The sequence below is a fragment of the Natator depressus genome, chromosome 5, assembly GCF_965152275.1.
Source record: "Natator depressus isolate rNatDep1 chromosome 5, rNatDep2.hap1, whole genome shotgun sequence".
In the NCBI taxonomy this organism is placed as follows: Eukaryota; Metazoa; Chordata; order Testudines; family Cheloniidae; genus Natator; species Natator depressus.
The window spans coordinates 7386945-7403069 of NC_134238.1; positions in this window are offsets into that span (position 1 = coordinate 7386945).

The window sequence follows — 16125 nt, forward strand, 5'->3', positions numbered from 1 at the left end:
ATCTCTTCATCAGCACAGCATGATTGTTTAAATGGTATTTTAGCTGCATGTTAAAGTTACATCATTATATGGATATTTTTGAAGTGCTAAATAGGTGTGTGTGTGGGTGGGGAATAGTCCACTTTTTGCTTTTAGAAGTCTGAAAATCAGCTTTCATTTTGCCGGCTGCTTAACAGGATTTGATTTTTTTTTTAAAGTAAACTAATTACAATGGAAATGCAGCTCTGCAAAACTTACAAAAAAAACCACATTATTTTGTTTTTGGGTTCAGTTAATGTGCATTCATTTATCATCTTTATAAGATATGTAGAGAGCACTGATGAATAATCCCTAGCTTCCAATCAGGAAATGTAAATGATCCTTTCTTTTAAAAAAAAATGAGTAATGAATACTAGTAAATTTGAAGCTAAAATAAAGTGCCAGAAATCTGGCAGGTTGCAGTGGGATGTGAGGAATGTAATATGGTGTGGATTCAAGAATATAAAAGGAGAACTAAACCCACTGGACTGCTTCAATCACATTCCCTTATTAGCTTATATCCAGTGGAAGTTCAGCATCTTGCAATGTGAAACTGAATGGGAGATTCTGCTAACTGGTAGATACAGTAAATTGAGCCCAAGTTCCAATTTATTTGGACACTGAGAGCGTACTACTTCTAACTAGGGTAAGCCAAGGGGTAAGCCAGCAAAGCCACTCCAGTGTGAAAATACTGTTAGAGGTGAATCAGGCATGATGGGAACTGTATTACATCCCCAACTATTGCAGGCACACACAGGGAATTTCATGGGCAAAACCCTGGGGGTGGGGGAGAATCCCTCTTGGGCAGGAAAACAAGTTTCAGTTACGTGGAGACTCATTTGCACTTTGTAGCCCATATTATCTGTAAAACGCTACACTTTGTGGGGTTCGTAAAGTCTCAAACTGTAGACACATCACCCATCCCTGCTCTAGATTATACAATGATAGAACTGGATTCTCATCTCACTTGCATGGGTCTAAATGAAGAGTTATGCCACTGGAATTAGATCATAAGCTCTTTGGGGCAGAGAGTGTGTCTTATGTGTTTAGAGTCCCTTTGACAATCAGCTGGAACCCTGTGATGCGTCTCTACTCCACATAGGTGAACAAAAGGTTATCAGGAGTCTGAAAGCTAAACTAGCTCAATTTGCTCTACCTGAAGGATGTCAGACTGGATTTGTTATTAGACCTACGTCCAGGAGAGAGACCCAGGACCGAGCCTTCGAGGAGAGAAGAGGTAGGGAGCACCCACTCTCTCTGGGAAGGCTGACTGAAGAAGGTCCCAGGAATGGAATTGATCTGGAAAGGGGGCAAGGCACAGAGAGGAAGATGATACATCTGAGGGAAGGGAACAGAAGGAGACTCTGCCGACTGGAAGGCATGAGATGCACTGTCCTAGAGTTATGGGTTCCATGATCACCACTCCCAAGAGAAGGAGGCGGGTGGTGGTGGTCGGGGACTCTCTCCTCAGGGGGACTGAGTCATCTATCTGTCGCCCTGACCGGGAAAACCAAGAAGTCTGCTGCTTGCCAGGAGCTAGGATTCATGATGTGATGCAGAGACTGCCGAGACTCATCAAGCCCTCGGATCACTACCCCTTCCTGCTTCTCCACGTGGGCACCAACGATACTGGCAAGAATGACCTTGAGCGGATCACTGCAGACTACGTGGCTTTGGGAAGAAGGAAAAAGGAGTTTGAGGCGCAAGTGGTCTTCTCGTCCATCCTCCTCATGGAAAGAAAAGGCCTAGGTAGAGACCATGGAATCATGGAAGTCAACGAATGGCTACGCAGGTGGTGTCGGAGAGAAGGCTTTGGATTCTTTGACCATGGGATGGTGTTCCAAGAAGGAGGATTGCTAGCCAGAGACGGGCTCCAGCTAACGAAGAGAGGGAAGAACATCTTCGCAAGCAGGCTGGCTAACCTAGTGAGGAGGGCTTTAAACTAGGTTCACCGGGGGAAGGAGACCAAAGCCCTGAGGTAAGTGGGGAAGTGGGATACCGGGAGGAAGCATGAGTAGGAGTGCACGAGAGGGCAGGGCTCCTGCCTCATACTGAGAAAGAGGGATGATCAGCAAGTTATCTGAAGTGCCTATACACAAATGCAAGAAGCCTGGGAAACAAGCAGGGAGAACTAGAAGTCCTGGCATAGTCAAGGAATTATGATGTGATTGGAATAACAGAGACTTGGTGGAATAACTCACATGACTGGAGTACTGTCATGGATGGATATAAACTTTCAGGAAGGACAGGCAGGGCAGAAAAGATGGGGGAGTATTGTATGTAAGGGAGCAGTATGAGTGCTCAGAGCTCAAGTATGAAACTGCAGAAAAACCTGAGAGTCTCTGGATTAAGTTTAGAAGTGTGAGCAACAAGGATGATGTCATGGTGGGAGTCTGCTATAGACCACCGGACCAGGGGGATGAGGTGGATGAGGCTTTCTTCCAGCAACTCACAGAAGTTACTAGATCGCAGCCCTGGTTCTCATGGGAGACTTCAATCACCCTGATATCTGCTGGGAGAGCAATACAGCGGTGCACAGACAATCCAGGAAGTTTATGGAAAGCGTAGGGGACAATTTCTTGGTGCAAGTGCTGGAGGAACTAACTAGGGGCAGAGCTCTTCTTGACCTGCTGCTCACAAACTGGGAAGAATTAGTAGGGGAAGCTAAAGTGGATGGGAACCTGGGAGGCAGTAACCATGAGATGGTCGAGTTCAGGATCCTGACACAAAGAAGAAAGGAGAGCAGCAGAATACGGACCCTGAACTTCAGAAAAGCAGACTTTGACTCCCTCAGGGAACTGATGGGCAGGATCCCCTGGGAGAATAACATGAGGGGGAAAGGAGTCCAGGAGAGCTGGCTGTATTTTAAAGAATCCTTATGGAGGTTACAGGGAGAAACCATCCCGATTGTAGAAAGAATAGTAAATATGGCAGGTGACCGGCTTGGCTTAACAGTGAAATCCTTGCTGATCTTAAACACAAAAAAGAAGCTTACAAGAAGTGGAAGATTGGACAGATGACCAGGGAAGAGTATAAAGATATTGCTCGGGCATGCAGGAGTGAAATCAGGAAGGCCAAATCACACCCGGAGTTGCAGTGAGCAAGAGATGTTAAGAGTAACAAGAAGGGTTTCTTCAGATATGTTAGCAACAAGAAGGAAATCAAGTAAAGTGTGGGCCCCTTACTGAATGAGGGAGGCGACCTAGTGACAGAGGATGTGGAAAAACCTAATGTACCCAATGCTTTTTTTGCCTCTGTCTTCATGAACAAGGTCAGCTCCCAGACTACTGCACTGGGCAGCACAGCATGGGGAGGAGGTGACCAGCCCTCTGTGGAGAAAGAAGTGATTCGGGACTATTTAGAAAAGCTGAACGAGCACAAGTCCATGGGGCCAGATGCGCTGCATCCGAGAGTGCTAAAGGAGTTGGCGGATGTGATTGCAGAGCCATTGGCCATTATCTTTGAAAACTCATGGCGATCGGTGGAAGTCCCGGACGACTGGAAAAAGGCTCATGTAGTGCCCATCTTTAAAAAAGGGAAGAAGGAGGATCCTGGGAACTACAGGCCAGTCAGCCTCACCTCAGTCCCTGGAAAAATCATGGAGCAGGTCCTCAAGGAATCAATTCTGAAGCACTTAGAGGAGAGGAAAGTGACCAGGAACAGTCAGCATGGATTCACCAAGGGCAAGTCATTCCTGATTAAGCTAATTACCTTCTATGATGAGATAACTGGCTCTGTGGATGAGGGGAAAGTGGTGGACGTGTTGTTCCTTGACTTTAGCAAAGCTTTTGACACGGCCTCCCACAGTATTCTTGCCAGCAAGTTAAAGAAGTATGGGCTGGATGAATGGACTATAAGGTGGATAGAAGTTGGCGAGATTGTCGGGCTCAACGGGTAGTGATCAATGGCTCCATGTCTAGTTGGCAGCTGGTATCAAGTGGAGTGCCCCAAGGGTCGGTTCTGGGGCCGGTTTTGTTCAATATCTTCATAAATGATCTGGAGGATGGTGTGGATTGCACCCTCAGCAAGTTTGCAGATGACACTAAACTGGGAGGAGAGGAAGATACGCTGGATGGTAGGGATAGGATACAGAGGGACCTAGACAAATTAGAGGATTGGGCCAAAAGAAATCTGGTGAGGGTCAACAAGGACAAGTGCAGACTAGGGACCGAATGGCTCGGCAGCAGTTCTGCAGAAAAGGACCTAGGGGTTACAGTGGACGAGAAGTTGGATATGAGTCAACAGTGTGCCCTTCTTGCCAAGACGGCCAATGGCATTTTGGGATGTATATGTAGGGGCATTGCCAGCAGATCGAGGGACGTGATCGTTTCCCTCTATTCGACATTGGTGAGGCCTCATCTGGAGTACTGTGTCCAGTTTTGGGCCCCATACTACAAGAAGGATATGGAAAAATTGGAAAGAGTCCAGCGGAGGGCAACAAAAATGATTAGGGGACTGGAACACATGACTTATGAGGAAAGGCTGAGGGAACTGGGATTGTTTAGTCTGCGGAAGAGAAGAATGAGGGGGGATTTGATAGCTGCTTTCAACTTCCTGAAAGGGGGTTTCAAAAAGGATGGACCTAGACTGTTCTCAATGGTAGCTGATGACAGAACAAGGAGTAATGGTGTCAAGTTGCAGTCGGGGAGGTTTAGGTTGGATATTAGGAAAACCTTTTTCACTAGGAGGGTGGTGAAACACTGGAATGCGTTACCTAGGGAGGTGGTGGAATCTCCTTCCTTAGATATTTTTAAGGTCAGGCTTGACAAAGCCCTGGCTGGGATGATTTAGTTGGGGATTGGTCCTGCTTTGAGCAGGGGGTTGGACTAGATGACGTCCTGAGGTCCCTTCCAACCCTGATATTCTATGATTCTATGAAATCCAGCAGAGAAAGGAGCTGGGCAGACCTAGGGATAAGCCAGAGCCCCAGGTACCAGAAGAGAGGTGGTGCTGTGCACAGGCTGAAGAGAAGCAGCCCAAGAGGAGTGGCAGCAGGAAGCAGCCCATGGAAACAGCAGCACATCTGAAGTTGAAGGCCAGCTGCTTCATACAGGATCCCTGTGCTGGAACCCGGAGCAGAGGATGGGCCTGGATTCCCTCAACAGCCCTGAAGAAAAGGCGTACAAGGATGGTCCAAGGGTGGAGCTGAAGACGGACCTCAAGGGGAGGCTCAGGAGTAGCCCACGAGGGGACAGGGGGACCATTCTTTGGCATATCTTTGGACATTTACTTGTACATTTGTCATCCTGTAAGGAGAGAGACCTGACGGGAGGGATCATGGAATATCAATGAGTGAAGATTCATAGAATCATAGACTATCAGGGTTGGAAGGGACCTCAGGAGGTCATCAAGTCCAACCCCCTGCTCAAAGCAGGACCAATCCCCAATTTTTGCCCCAGATCCCTAAATGGCCCCCTCAAGGATTGAACTCGCAATCCTGGGTTTAGCAGGCCAATGCTCAAACCACTGAGCTATCCCGCCCCCCTACGAGTCACGGGAAGAGGCAGACCGCCATGGGCACTAGATGAGGAAAGAGCTGCTATGCCATGCTCAGCCACAAAGGTAGTGAGCCCACTCTACACAGGCCTCTGGACATCACACTAATACTATGAATACCAAAGTAAGTGAGAGGGGAGCTAGGCTCATCTTGCACGGTGGCTGTTAATCAGCTGATTTACTGTCCAAGCTGCAATTTCATTTTCCTGCAGAGTGAATGGCATGAGACATTTCACAGGCTCTTGGAAAATCAACATCTAATCTTATCCAAGGGGCTGAAAAATCAGGCCCAGAAAACTCACCTGTTCAGCCCTTCACTCCAGTGAAGGCAGAAAATTGACTTGTATCTGTATGACTTGGCTTCTGGGCACTGTACCTTTAAATGAACAAATGTCCCCAATACTTTCCTGTGCTCAGGCAGCTGCCATTTTGTTTTCAATTGCACTCTCCTGCAGAGAAGTCTTGCACAAACTCACTTGTGCTCCCCCTCATAGAGACCTTGCTGTTGCTGTTATTTCTTTAGGGGAAGAGTGTAGCTCTCTTAATATATAGGTATTAAGGCCTGAAGGGATCATTATGACCATCTAGTCTCACCTCCCTCATAACACAAACTAAAGAATCTCTTCCAGTAATTCCTTCATTAAGACTGATGAGCAGTGTAGCCAACTATTGCAATTTTTTAAAGCCAATCTCATAACATTTTTGAGGCCTCCACTCATGGTTTTTAACGCTAGGGGCTGGCAGTACTGAACCAATGGCTGAGCTACAATTGAATGACCTCTGTAAGAGTTCATTCTATCTCAGCTTTGTGTGTGAGTTAATACATAACTTGCAACAAGAACCGCCTTTCTTGTTGTCCCTTGGAATCATAGATGCAGTATTGGCAACCCCAAATGTTCAAAAATCAGGAGAGTCGGAGCCTAAAAATCAGGAGACTGGTTTAAGAACAATACCAGCGGGCTTCTTTTTGTTTTCGTTCTGGATTTTGTAGACTTTTACTTCATACTTGGCTCATATTTTCAAGCTTTTCTCCAGAATCAGGACATCATAACTCTAAAGTTACATAGTTGTAGGAGATCGGGCTTAAAGTAATTATTATCAAATTATCAAATTATCAAAGAGGTTATTGAAAGGTTCCTTTATAGAAAACCCATTTCTCAGTGTATGACATTTTTGATAACCGTTTTGAGAATGGATTTGATTAAAAATGTGAAAAACAAGAGAGAAAAAACGGTTTTTAATTGGAGGGAGAAGTGTTTTCGTTTACCAAAAAAAACCCTTTTCAGATGAAAAATGTTGACCAGCTTTGCTATTGTCCTGGACAACCTATATGATCTTGAGAGTCAGTCATTTAGAGGGGTATTCATGATGAGGAAGAAGAAGATGATGATCCATAAAAATAAACTCAGGCAGTAGCAACAGCAACAGAGTTAGACAGATCGCAAATAATCCCAGTTTGAATTTCAAACTATCCTGCAAAAACCTGCCACAATTTTTTATGGGCCTAGAGAGTACAAACAGTTTTATGTTTGTGGATTAAGAGAACTATGGAGGCATTTTATTGTATTTATATATCTAGGGTCAGATTTGAAGAAGCTAGGTGCCCAAATCCCATTGGAATTCAATATGTTTAGGAAACCTAACTCCCTTAGGTTCCATTAAAAAACTAAACCCTAACTACCAAATGGTGCTCATAAATCAGATAGTTAGACAAGCAAGTACTTTTTATAGATTCCAAGGCCAGAAGGAACCATTGTGATCATCTAGTCTGACCTCCTGTATAATGCAGGCCATAGAACTTCCCCAAAATAATTCCTAGATCAGATCTTTTAGAAAAAAAACAAAACACAAACAAAAAAACCCAACATCCATACTTGATTTAAAAATTGTCAGTGATGGAGAAACCCCCACAGCCCTTGGTATATTGTTCTAACGGTTAATTACTCTCACCATGAAAAATGTGCACCTTATTTCCAGTCTGAATTTGGACATCTTAAAATTCCAGCCATTAATCATGTTATACTTTTCCCTGTTCGTCTGAAGAGCACATTATTAAATATTTGTTTCCCACGTAGGTAAGTATAGTCTGTAATCAAGTCACCCTTTAGCCTTCTCTTTGTTAAGATAAATAGACTCAAAGAGCTCAATCACTATAAGGAATGTTTTCTAATCCTTTAATCATTCTTGTGGCTCTTCTCTGGAATTTATCAGCATCTTTCTTGAATTGTGGGCACCAGAACTGGATACAGCATTCCATTAGTGGTCACACCAGTGCTAAATACAGAGGTAAAATAACCTCTCTACTGCTACTCGAGATTCCTTGGTTTATGCAGTAGAGGATTACATTAACTCTTTTGGCTATACCATCACACTGGGAGCTCATGTTCAACTGAATATCCACTCTGACCCCCCAAATCTTTTTCAGAATCACTGCTTCCAGGAAGGGGCCACCTCCGGCCCCCTACCCATCCTGTAAGTATGGCCTACATTCTTTGTTCCTAGATCCGTCCATTTACATTTAGCCGTATTAAAACACATATTGTTGGCTTGCACCCAGTTGATCAAGCAATCCAAATTGCTCTGAATCAGTGACTTGTGCTCTTCATTATTTACCACTTCCCCAATTTAGCGCCACCTGCTATTTTTGTCCACAGTGTTTTTTGGTTTGTTAGTTTTCTTCCATGTCATTGATAAATAGCGTAGGACCAAGAATCAATCCTGCAGAGCCCCACTGGAAACATACAGTCGATGACGATTCCCCATGTACAGTTACAGTTTGAGACCTGTCAGTTAGCTGGTTTTTAATGCATTTATTATGTACCATGTTAATTTTATATCATGTTGTAAAATAGCATCTTAAAAATGTGTTGGGCCTGCAAAAAGGTGATTCTAACAGCTTAGTGCATGCAGTCAGGGCTTCCCCCAGGGCTGATCCTAGTGGCTATACTTTCTTACTCCTGACATCTTCTTTGGCTCCTTTGGTGGATGAATGTGTTTTGGGTGTTTAAGGGCTTAGGTTCAATCCTAGCTGATGACCATGGCCCAGAGCCTCAAAGCTATTTAAATGCCTAATTCCCATTGAAATCAATGAAATTGTGTCTGGACAATAAAATATACTTTAATGCCTAAGACAAAGATTTTGGAGAAAAGCTAGTCTTTATTTTTTTTAAAGCTATGGTATGTCATATTTGACTGTGTCTCAATAAAACACTCCTGTCCCTGCCTCTGTCTGTCCATCTAGACAGCTAATGGAAATCAATGGAAGTTAGGGGCCTAAATACCTTTGAGGATGGGTGAGTATTCACCCACATTTTGTTACACAGCTGCAAATTCAGAGGCTGAGTTGAGTTCCCTCAGAAACGTTGGTCCAAAGACCACTAGTATGGACCATCAGTGATGTTAACTATATACTTCATGCACTGTTAACTTGGAAGCTTAGCTTTCTTCTGTCTCTTAGAAACTGGATCAAAATTATGATGAATCTCATACTGGTCATTTACACATTCTGTTTTGCTGCTGCTACCACTTTATTTCTCCTCACTTTCCTTGGTGGAAGTCACCCGCATGCACCATCACCAAGAGACTACGGTGCCTAGATGAACAGATCTCTCGAAGGACAGAGGCAGGGATGTGAGTGTTTTATTGGGACACAGAAAACTATGATGTGGTATAGCTTTAAAAAATAAAGACCAGGGGGTTTTGTGGGGTTTTTTTTTTTTTTTTTGGTCATTGTTTAAGAAACCAAAGGCTATTTTCTTGTCCAGACAGAATTTAATTTTCGTTGCCCAGCACACAGCTCATTGGTTAGCAGATGCTGGGCAGAGAATCTAGCTGGTCAGCTAATAGCCTCCCTACTGCTTAAATTAACTAATAGTCCAAGTAATAACCAAGGGTCACGATAGCCCCTTTTAATAGTCATTAGCAACTCAGCTGATCATTCTCCTTCCTCTGTTTTGTGGGAAATGCTTCCTCACCTCCCTCTGTGATTTAAAATGAGAATAAGAACAGCAAACTCTGACTCTGGGCCAGAGAGCTGGTTGTCACAGCAGGTTCCCAGGCGTGCACTTCCTGTCCTAAACTCTTATGCAGTGCTGCTGCTGTTTGACCTAACAATGAAGATGATGGCCCTGTTGGCAATGTTAATTAAAATGGTAGCTGAGGTGCTTACGGCCCAAAGGTGAAGGTAGAGATTTCTAGTCTGTAAAGTGATTTGAGAGCCTACAAGATGAAACGTACCAGGTAAGCACTGAAGCTGACTGTACGCCACTCTATTTTTTAATTGTTTAATTAGAGTAACATTCACAGACCACGATTGAGTTTGGGGCCCTGTTGTGCCAGATTCTGCAAAAAACACACTGTAAAAGCGCTTACAAGCTAAGTATGCAACACAGACAAAGGGCAGTAGGAAATAAGCATGAGTAGCCCTATTTTAGGGGTGGGGACTAAGGAAAAGAGGTGATCATCCAACATCACCAAGAGAAAAATATGGAAAAACTAGGAATTGAATCCATATCTCCTCAGTCTCAGCCCAGTGCCTTAACTGAAAGACCATCCTTCATCTCAGTAGTGTTGTCCAAATCATTCCTTTGGACTATAAGTTTTCAGGACATAGAGACATCTTTTGGCACAGGTCACCTGAGGTGAAATTCACCTCTGTGCAGAGGGCCAGAACTAGGACTGTGCACTACTTTAGCCTGGCTTGGTATGTTAGCCTTCCTGTAGCTGTCTGCAGAGGGGTGAACTTCACCCCAATTACACAGCTCCATGTACACTGACAGTGCTATAAATTAAACAACACACATGGACTTGGATAGCTGTGTTTAGATTTTGGTAAAATCTCAGTTACAGTGATTTGATTTTGCAAGGACAAAAGGAAACCCTTCCCCGTCCTATAGGAATATGGGCTGTTTTGCACTCTGTAAATTTCCTCAGCTGCCTTGTGAGAGATTCAAGCTAAAATGATCATCTGCTTTCCTCCGCGCCCCTTTAATTCATGCCCGGATTCAAGGATTGTGAGGTGAATAAAATAAAGGAGATGCAAAACCCAGGCTCAACATTACAAATACACATAAGAGAAAAGCAGACATTAAGCCAGCATCACCAACGTTCATAGATGAGAGCATGTGTAATGCTGACAGACTCCGGTTGTCAGCAGGTCGGATCGAACCGGGCACCTCTGGAGCTTAGTGCATGAGCCTCTACCATATGAGCTAAAAGCCAACTGCCTGTTAGCTAAGGCTGTAGAGCAAACTCATTAATCTCTCTCTCTAAGTGGTCTTGGTGCCACTAGATGGGACAGAACACCACACCCAGGAAGTGTGTGGGTTACACATGCAGTAAACAAATCCCAACCATTGCCCATATTCATCCAGAAAAGGGCATAGTGAACCCAGCATGCTCAGAATGCGTGTCTGAGCATGCAATAAACAAAATTGTGTGGAGATCCCAGGACTGCAATCAGATACTGCTATAGGGAGGGACTGTGGTATAGTAGCAGAGCTGTGTAGAAGCTCAAACTTTGGCAATAGCAAAGAAAGGGGGATGTAGGTCAGTACAGAGTGACTTGAATAGACCTAGTCATGCCTCACTAATCTAATTGCCTTCTATGACAAGATAACTGGCTCTGTGGATGAGGGGAAAGCAGTGGATGTATTGTTCCTTGACTTTAGCAAAGCTTTTGACACGGTCTCTCACAGTATTCTTGCCAGCAAGTTAAAGAAGTATGGGCTGGATGAATGGACTATAAGGTGGATAGAAAGCTGGCTAGATTGTCGGGCTCAACGGGTAGTGATCAATGGCTCCATGTCTAGTTGGCAGCCGGTATCAAGTGGAGTGCCCCAAGGGTCAGTTTTGTTCAATATCTTCATAAATGATCTGGAGGATGGTGTGGATTGCACCCTCAGCAAGTTTGCAGATGACACTAAACTGGGAGGAGAGGTAGATATGCTGGAGGGTAGGGATAGGATACAGAGGGACCTAGACAAATTGGAGGATTGGGCCAAAAGAAATCTGATGAGGTTCAACAAGGACAAGTGCAGAGTCCTGCACTTAGGATGGAAGAATCCAATGCACTGCTACAGACTAGGGACCGAATGGCTTGGCAGCAGTTCTGCAGAAAAGGACCTAGGGGTTACAGTGGATGAGAAGTTGGATATGAGTCAACAGTGTGCCCTTCTTGCCAAGACGGCCAAAGGCATTTTGGGATGTATAAGTAGGGGCATTGCCAGCATATCGAGGAACGTGATTGTTCCCCTCTATTCGACATCGGTGAGGCCTCATCTGGAGTACTGTGTCCAGTTTTGGGCCCCACACTACAAGAAGGATGTGGAAAAATTGGAAAACATCCAGCGGAGGGCAACAAAAATGATTAGGGGACTGGAACACATGACTTATGAGGAGAGGCTGAGGGAACTGGAGATGTTTAGTCTGCGAAAGAGAAGAATGAGGGGGGATTTGATAGCTCCTTTCAACTACCTGAAAGGGGGTTCCAAAGAGGATGGATCTAGGCTGTTCTCAGTGGTAGCAGATGACAGAACAAGGACTAATGATCTCAAGTTGCAGTGGGGGAGATTTAGGTTGGATATTAGGAAAAACTTTTTCACTAGGAGGGTGGTGAAACACTGGAATGCGTTACCTAGGGAGGTGGTGGAATCTCCTTCCTTAGAAGTTTTTAAGGTCAGGCTTGACAAAGCCCTGGCTGGGATGATTTAGTTGGGGATCGGTCCTGCTTTGAGCAGGGGGTTGGACTAGATGACCTCCTGAGGTCCCTTCCAACCCTGATATTCTATGATTCTATGATTCTATTTATATTGGGGCCCACTACTGGACCAGCAGGGAGTGTTGCACCATACGTTCCAATCTGTGTAGGTCTTGTCAGTGATTTCACCCCCTCACATTCATCACAGTGAAATTCACACTGTGCATATTTTAAACAAGGAACAGTTTTGTGTGAATAAAGGATGGAAAAATCAGACCAGAGTGTGCATGGATGGGCGTGTGCACACGTGAGTGAGAAAGCCCTTTCGCTGATGAAACAAAATTTGGAAGGCGAGATTTGTACTCCTACTTAGTAGTAGTACCGAATTGTTTTATTGTGTACTGTGGGCATGCTCACAAAGTAAGGAACTATTTAGCATGAGCAGAGGCCTGGGTAGGATTGGATTCTAGCCCACAGAGAAGGATGTGTTTGAGAGGGGCAGTTGTATGCTGCAGTGGTTCAAGTGCTGGCTGGAGACTTGGCACACCCCGGTTCGATTGTCTGATCTTTCACAGACTCCCTGGGAGACTTTGGGCAAGTCACATAGATACTTTTGAAAATTTCATCCTAAGTCTTATTTTCAAAAAGGGAGCCTAGGCCGGATTTTCAAAGCATTGATAGTTAGGCATTGCCTTGCTCACATACCAAAGCCTAAGTCTGATATGCCAAACTAACTTAAGCATTTAGACCCAGATCCGGTGCTTAATTTGTAATGGAAAAGGGGCTGGGGTTCAAGCATATTTTTTACATTCAGATCAGATGCAGCAAGCCAAGATGTGCCGGGGCTGTGAACTGCCCAGCCTAGAAGTGCCAGGCTAAGCCCTGGTACAAATAAAACCCTGCCCAGATCCTCAAAGGTATTTAGGCATCTAACTCCCATTGGTTTCAAAGGCCTCTAAAAATCTTTGAGGATCTGGGATTTAAGGTCTGAAGTAGCAATCGCTTGTTCAAAATGGGACTTAGGCTCCTAAGTTGTGTAGGTGCTTATGAAAATTGTACCTTTCAGCTTTTTGTGCCCCACTTCCCCCATCTGCAATATGGGGAGAATAGCTCTGCTCTGACTCTCAGGAGTGTTGTGAGGCTACATACATTAAAGATTGTGAGGTACTTAGATACTACACTGATGGGGGGCATATATGTGCCTTCAACAGAGAGCCACCTTTTATTTAAAGACACTCTCCAAACGTCCTGCTTCAGAGAGTCCAGTCCCCACTTTGGAGAAGGACATTATGCTAACGTTCCTTTCCAAATGTTTCTCTTCCTAGGCAGCTGGTTTTCCCTTTTCAGTCTTGCTCTTTTTTACCTCCCTTCTCTTGGCCAATCACATTAATGTGTGTTTGTCAATACTGAATTTCATTTGCTGTGTAGCAGCTCAGAAACCCAACAAATCTTGTTGAATTTTCCTTGCCTCTTAAATCTGAGTTCTCACTTCTCCTCAGTTTCGTGTTGTCAGCAAAACTTAACGCATTTACAATCGGTCTCTTGATCTAGGGCAATTACAGAAAGAAGCAATAGCAGGTTCAGGAGGCTTAACAAGAGAAGGATGTTGTACTATCATTGTGGTCTCCAATCCAGTGTTTGTATCAGGGTTGTCAAATTGATTCAAATTGAATTGACATGATGATAAAGTAGGCATCACAAAGTTATTATAAATCTGTGAGCCTTTCCTGGCTTCAACGCCTTGGAAGGAGGTAGAAGAGGGTAGTGTGCATGTGGGAAGCCAGCAAAAGAAGCAGAGAGAGTGGGAAGAAAGAAAAAAAAAGCCATTTAAAACCACGAGGTTACATCAGGATATTGACACAATAATTGATGGGGACATGTACAACTTAAAACACAGAAAATGTCGACATCATTATTTATACGCTTATGCAGTAGCTTTCACAAAGGACCAAAGTGTCCAGCAACAAGAAGGTAAGCAGCAAAGGGAACAACGCTGCACCTGCCATACAACTATGCACAAGCCAGCTATTCTCATACTGCAGCTCAGTTGTAAAGGACACGCTGTATCAGTAGTTTCCGCATGAGACACCCAAGAAGAAGAATGATCCAGGGGATAGGCCACTAGTCCAGGGCTTTGAAGACTGGAGTTCAGGTCTCCACTGTGCTGTGGACTTCCTGTGTGATCTTGGCCAAGTCACTTAGAGTGGGATTGTTCAAAAGCAACAGGGTGCCTGACTCCCAAAGTTAATTGGCACCACAACTAGGCTCTCCGTGCCTCTGTTCCGTATCTGTAAAATAGGGATAACAGCACTTCCCTGCCTCACAGGGGTACTGTGAGGGTAAATGCATTAAGGGTTGTGAGATGCTCCAATACTACAGTGGTGGGAGTCAGATAAGTACCTCGGATAGATAGATTTGGCCTACATTGGCATTACGATGGTGTGACAGGAGAAAGCCAGTGCTATGGGCCTGATGCATTCCTGCAGGGGACAGTAGGGCATTTCTTCTCCTGAAGGTACCCAGGGCTTGATTAACAGTGTTTACTCTCCCTTCCATTGCTCCCATCAGCTTTAATTGTTGTTCCCTTCTCCAGGGATGTGTGGAAGCAGTGCTTTCCCCTCAGTGCCTTGGCCAGAGCCCATGCTTTCCACAGTTGTTGCAATATTGGCTATTCTCAGGCCCTGGCAGAGGAGCAGGGTTTGTGAGTGTCATTTGCCAGTGCAAATGCCACTTGAAAGGACTTTCATCGCCCTTAGGTTATCTGAGGAGAAGATGGAATATCCCAGGGTTGAACTGGAGGTAAGGTAGCTGAACTGAGTCCCATGTGAAATTCTGTGTGTGTGTGTGTGTGTGTGTGTGTGTGTGTGTGTGTGTGTGTGTGTGTGTGTGAAAGAGAAAGAGAGAGAGAGAGAGAGAGAATCTGGATGTGGGCGTGTGTTAAGGATTCACAGTTCAACTGCTGGGAACATATTTTTCTTTTCAGTCACACATTGGGATCAGACCAAAATTAAAACAACAAACAAAAACATCTCTCCACATAGGGCCTTATTCTCCTCTGCTTTATCCTAGGCTTAGATTGGTGTTAGGTCTATTAGCAAAAAATCAGTTAGACGTAGCACAGGGTCAAGTATGCCATTTGGCTTTTGGGGATGCGATGAGGCTGGCCCATGCCCTTGATTTCTGAGCTCTGGCATCATCATAAATCCGGGAAGAAATGATACAGCCATGAACAAATGCTTCATCTGGATAAAGCAAGATTTGTCTTAAGTTAAAAATAAAGTTGTGGCCTCTTGGCCCGTGTTCACTTCTGGTGACTCTACTAAATGGGTCCCACCATTTACAGTGTGTTGTTGTATGAGTTGTCCCTTGACTTGATTTGGTAAAAAGATGATATTTGATGAAGGAGCTGAAGGAGAAATGGGTTGTGTGTCATGTAGGTTGAGGAAGGATATTAGAGATCCAGGGGGCTTATGAGAGCTAACGATGGGCTTCTTCTCCATCTCTGTCTCTCCCCTTTTGAAACAAAACGAATGGTCTGTCTCCAAAGTAACATTTTGATATAGTTATTACAGTAGATTAAGATTCCAAGCATTCAACATGCATTTTTTGAGATGTCTAGTCAGGTCATTGAATTCAATTCCCCATGTGTACCACAGCAAATTGGTTATTTTAATACCCATCTCTAACATGTGTTTTCCTCCAATATTGACCCCTCCATCCTGTTGATCCTACATTGTGGTTACTGCTCTGTCACTCAAGAAAGACTACCCCTTAATTGGCTACAGAAATAGACATACACTCTGAACTTATCACCTCTGCAACATTCCTAACCTTGGCCAGCCCAGAAAGTAAAGACTATGACTAGAAACCAGATCTCGACACTGTTCTTTCGCCAACCCTGCCTGTGGACTGTG